This window comes from Chenopodium album, chromosome 21 (assembly GCF_948465745.1).
Source record: "Chenopodium album chromosome 21, dcCheAlbu1.1, whole genome shotgun sequence".
NCBI lineage: Eukaryota > Viridiplantae > Streptophyta > Magnoliopsida > Caryophyllales > Amaranthaceae > Chenopodium > Chenopodium album.
Genome location: NC_137854.1, coordinates 19,026,598 through 19,032,466, shown reverse-complemented (window position 1 = coordinate 19,032,466; position 5,869 = coordinate 19,026,598). Strand labels below are relative to the sequence as shown.

The window sequence follows — 5,869 nt, the reverse complement described above, 5'->3', positions numbered from 1 at the left end:
ACTAAAGGACTTTGTTTAATTAATTAATTAATTAATTTGAACTAAAAAAAAAAGCCTAAAGTCGAGTCATAGTTCCTTTAAGTCAACCCGGATTTTTATTCCCGTATACTGCACATGCGTCAACTTGTTTTGGTCATAGCCGGAGTTCTAGGAAGAACCACGAGTTGTAAAACCTATGGATCTGTAGCTCCGAGTTTTATCTTTAATTTAGCGTTGGTTTCGTCCCAATTAGGGTCACAGATTAAAAGTTATGACTAAAATACCACAGCCTGTCCAGTTTAATGCACATACGTGAAGTCTTAACTTAGTCCTTGCTTAAGTCTAGTCACATAGTCTAGCCACATGGTCATGACGCGAGTCTTAACATGTCACCTAAACTCACTACTCTTAGCACACACTTTGTATATGTCACCATGACCATGTCTTTGGTTCATGCATAAATCGTTTTTCCGTCATTTGAATTGGGGGGTTCATTCTATTCCTAATTCTTCAATATTTCTCCATCTCCATCACCTTCCCACTCACTACATTCTTTCCCCATGCATATCATACCTCTCACTCTTCCATAATCTTTTTCCATCTATTGCATGTTGAATAAAGCTTGAGTCAAAGTAATTGGTATAAAACTTATCCCTAAATTCCCTTTCTACAGTACTTGGTCAAGGAGAGAAGAGCGTTTAATCAAGGACAACACTTTTGTTCAAGTCTTACTTTTTGACAAACCAATCGGTAGGAAAAGGAAAGCTAAGAAGGAAATGGCTAGTCAAGAAGAACTTAATGAGGTCAAGGGACAGGTAGCCAACTTGGCTGAGATGTTACAAAACTTATCACTGCAAATAAGTAATTCTGAAAAACATAAACAAATGGACCCACTACTACAAAAGGCGTGTTTTTGGGACGCTTTTTAGGCCTTTTTTCGACGCTAAAGAGCGTCGAAAAAATATTTCTCGACGCTACTAAAAAGCGTCGAGAATACGTGAGTCGAGAATTTTGAGGGACACAAAAAAGCGTCGAGAATATCGACGCTTTTATGTGTCCTAACTAATATACAAAGTGTCGGAAAATACTTATTTCGCGCATTATCCCAAATTTGTGTAGTTTTTTAGCGACGCTTTTACATATCCACATACTCAAATTTAGCGACGCTTTTTGTTGTCTTGCGTTTATTCGTGTCAGCCTATGATATGGCAGGAAACTCTTGAAATGTGAAAATGTGCAAAATATGTAGACATTAAAAAGCGTCTAAAATTTTTTTTTTAAGCTTTTTTTTTCTTTTTTTTCCTTTTATTAAATTATTACCATCATACATACATTATAGTTATTTAAATTTATCATAAATTAAATTAATAACATTAAAATTAAAATAAACAAATATTCTATATAACTAGATCAGATTAAAAAAAACAATAATTAATCAACAATAATAAGAGTACGTAGTTAATTAAATTACTAAATTTATAAATAAAATAAAACATCAACACAATTAACTAAAATAAAAAAAAGTCGCATATTATAGTAGCTTGTCCCTAAATAAATACATCACTAATATAAATAAGACTAAAAACCAAAACAGATAGATGATGGTGTTATAGATGATATAGTCGCCTGTTTTGATGCTCAAGTGTCCCGACCTATTCTCTTGTTGCTCCGATCCTACATTGCCTTTTCCAATCTTCAAAAAAAAATACAAAGTATAAATTAGTACATTACACAATATAGCCTTACACACACACACACACACAAGCTCAAAATTATATTGGCTTATACACACACACATCACTTTCTCAGTCCAAAACTATCCCAGTTGCTAACAAAATAAAGAATTATATTGGGTATCAACAATTTTCCACAAGGAATGTAAAAGCAGGAACTGTTTCTGCTATATCAACTAATCATCTCCTATCAGCCTGAATTTAGCAGCAGCAAAGAGCTTTTCACATATTAGGTATTACAGCATGGCATCAAACATAATGTCTAAAAAACAAATGAACAAAAACTAATACTCTGCATTTCTCTATATATGAAAAGCATGGCATCACTTCGAAGTTTCAAACGATTCATTGCATTCTGTAATACTTTCGTGTTCTAAGAGGTTTTGTTACTGGTTATTATAATAATAACCAGTCTTTTTTTTTAATTAACTTTGGCGCTATTGTTTAGTCCTAGATTCTTGCTTCTGTCGGAGTAAAAAAAGTGGACATAATAAAAATTTTGCTTCTACAAGAAAAACTATGTGTAATGAAGACTCTTCTCAAAAAAAAAAAAAAAACCCTAGTAAGTGATAAATGGGCTTTTCTGTGGACAGGACAACGCATGATCAACCAAAGATCTCTAGTTTCACTATCTCGCAAGCAAGATGGGACTTTCAGCCAAACTAATTTTCGCAGATTGAACAAAAAGCTATGGACAAGCATTTCTGATTCTTGCAAGGGAAAATGATTACATATTTAGTGATCCATTAATATTATACTTGAAGGGTGAAGTAAATGTATAGGCATCTGATGTTTCAAATCAGGATTAGTGAACGTTGAAGAATATGCAATGAATGAGAAAGAGGGATAAAAACCACTCAACCCGGATTTCTATTATAAAATTAGTAAAAGGAGAAAGAAGAGTGTAACAAAAACTTTAAAATATTGTTCTTTCAATGGTCATAATGCAAGAGCACACTACATAATACACAGAACAATGCAAATGAGCATGATCAAAGTTGATGTTGCAGTTGGTAGCATGATTATACAGAGCACTACAGGTTTTGTTATCCCAATTAACCAAGTCAATAGATGGCTAAATGAAGCCTCATCTTCTACATAATAAAAATTTTCTTAGTATATTTAGGTTCAAAGCATGGTGGTGTTCCCAATGGGTGGGAACTAATGGATCAGATTTAGAAATGGAGACTCAATGGATTCTCTTCAAAGTTCCTGAGATTAAGTCCAGATCAGGTCAGCAGATAAAGATACAGCACATCACTTCATTATATCTCAAATCACTAAAGATTCATAATTTTCGTTGTCATACCCTTTTACCAGATGCAAAAAGAAAAGACACAACCAACACATGAAACTATTTGATTAGGAAAATTTGGACTGACTTGATCTTTGTCAAGGAAGTTCCACCACAACCTTAATACAGTATGAAACTACAGGGTCTAAGGACGCTCATTAAACAAACCAATACATTCTTGGAAAAGTAACACGAAGAAAAGATATAACTTTCCTTGACATTGCCATTTCCAGTTAAAACTAGAAACTAACAAGATCAGACCGCCTAAAACTGACAGTAGAGTATGTCCCTCAACAAACCACAAGCCTGGACAATGCATATATTGGACATGATGAAATTGTATAACTTACAGAATTTTTCTATGCTATGCTTCCATAGTTGGTCTCCAATTTGGTAGAAGCTCTGGTATGACACAATCAGCACACTTTAAAATTAGTATTATACAAGGAAAATAAAATAAAAATTGAGCGTTAACAACAAGCTTACCTTGAGAAGGCCACTGGTTCAAATTGCAGATTTCATCATGAAGCGGGCCAATGTAGAAAGACTCCTTTGGGTAACCTGCAATCAAATAAGGTAAGTTGCTAAGTCTTCAAAATTCCTTGCAGTTTTGTACACAAAATAAGGTGATTCGACAATCAAAAGAGCAAATAGATAAGATGATGGATCAACAAAACCTTTGGTTTTTAAGGAAGTATCCAACTTCTCAGAATATAAAGTTGTATATCCCCTGAATTCCTTTCTAGATAAAATTAAACAATCAAATCAGCTTCTCATATCAAATTCAAAATTTTCAAACACAATAAGAATTATGATCATGACCTTATTCACAAATGAGCCAAGATAAACATATATTGGTATATCCTTCTTTATAATCCATTCAATTACAATAGCAAACTTTACTAGCAAAATAAGATATAGTAGCAACAAGCATGAAACAAAAATAACACGTACCAAAACATGCACTTACAAACAAAAACCTGAAGTCCTCAACCAAGCATGCATCAAATTGGCTTCGACAATTAGAAGCTTCTAAACCAGATAAATCTAGTCAGTAATCACACTACAAACAACCAACTAAATTAAATCTGCTTTGGATCCTTGACATCAGGCAACAAAGGACCATTTCTAAAACAATCAGATGCTATTTGCTACCCTTTTCACTCCCAATATTCTTTTGTCCTACCTGGGAATATCAAAATGCTATGAATTAGCTCAGATAAGTAACCAAACATAGATTTTTCCTAAAAAAAAAAGTAACTAAACATAGATATTGAAGGACAGAAACGAGAGATTAAGGGATGAAGAAGAACAATCAGAGATAAAGGTGTATGAATGCTAAGCAATTAGAACCCTAAATTAAAGCGAAATACCCACAAAGTATTTCTCAAAGAATTGCAATTAGACCCAAAATTGGAAAAAAAAAACATGAATTTCTAAGTCTGACCAAAATCAACAACCAAACACGACATACAAAAAATCCCTAGATTCCAATACAATGGCTTTCTACTACTATAAAACAACTACAAATTCAATGCTATTTCACAACAATTAAATGTAACAAATTAATTCTGAATGGTATTTTAGCAGGAAATCCTGAAAATAGTCATTCACCTTGTACCAATTTCATCGATCAACATATATTAGCCACTCACTGATTCTATTCAATAGCCACTGACTTAACCTAACCACCAGGCATTTTCATATTCTAATACGATCAGAAAACAAAATGCCATCCAACCCATCAATTTCTTCTATCCCTAAAATCAACCTAACTAGACGTAATGTGATAATCCTCAAGTCAGCTAAGTTACATGCTACAAAAGTTTTTTAAAAAGCCATGCTTTTTAATCATGCATTCACAACAACAGATTCAATAACATGCATAATCAAGATTTATGTTAATCAATTCACGATATATCAACCGAAAACTAACCGTCCATACAAGCCTATATCTTTCCAAGATCACTGGTGGGAGAGACCAAAACACGAACACCTTTTCCAGCCATAGTCAAAATTCCGATAGTGTTCTCCGGATTAGACTACACGAAATCAATCAATAACATCAAAACCCATCAAGTAATATCCACAATTAACTACCAAATTCATGAAAAAAACACCATTGATAACAAATTCAACCCCCAAATTGTAAATTAGGGTTTAAAAGAAGTGAAGAGAGAGAAAGAAAACCTGAGTTTTAGCGCCGCAGATGAGATTAACAGCATCAGAAAGAGCTTGAAATCTGGTGGGCGAGTAATCACCATTACGCATCCACTCTGAATTATCGATGCAGATCATAGTCGCCTGAAAATTCCAATAAAAAAGGGGGAATAAAAGAATGTCAGTAAAATTGAAAACCCTAATTTTGAAATTGTTTTAGGAAGCAATTCAATATGAGATTGAGTAGAAGGCAAAACCTCGAGCACCATGATTGAGAAGAGGAGAGAAAATCCAGAAATTGAGAGATCGAAGAAGAGGATTTCAGTGACGAAGGAGTTTTATTAATGAACAAGAACGAACATAAAATTTGTGTTGAGGTGCTGAGATCTAAGAGTTAGAGAGAGAGAGAGTTAAGTGTGTGGTACTTTGGGTATATTCGTGGGTATAAGCCGGTTTATGACATTTCGTTTTTTTTCTTTTTAATTTTCCTTGGGTTGCTTTGAGTCACGTGCAAATCATACGAATTTTTCGACGCTTTTTCTTGTCAAGAACTGATTCGACACATAAAAGTGTCGAAAATAAGTGGGAATTTATTTTTACGTGGACACCCCATACACAGCGTCGAACCAATAGCGTCCAAAAACTAAGGGATTTGTAGTAGTGACCTAATCCAGGAAAGCTTGGGCAAGCTGTCCAACGACTT

At 33.9% G+C, this 5,869-nt stretch overlaps 1 long non-coding RNA gene across 3 annotated transcripts; it reads right to left on the bottom strand.

Moving 5' to 3' along the window:
* Positions 1-1,293: 1,293 nt before the first annotated feature.
* Positions 1,294-5,581, bottom strand: LOC145602404 (uncharacterized). 3 transcript variants are annotated; one of them, XR_014104549.1, is made up of 7 exons: positions 5,424-5,581; positions 5,197-5,310; positions 4,943-5,048; positions 3,684-3,748; positions 3,493-3,567; positions 3,357-3,408; positions 1,294-1,672 (listed from the first exon to the last, which is right to left on the bottom strand). It is a non-coding gene; the product is annotated as an uncharacterized LOC145602404 (long non-coding RNA). The 3 variants fall into 3 exon arrangements; XR_014104548.1 differs by having other exon boundaries at positions 3,493-3,748; XR_014104547.1 differs by lacking the exon at positions 3,684-3,748.
* Positions 5,582-5,869: the final 288 nt, after the last annotated feature.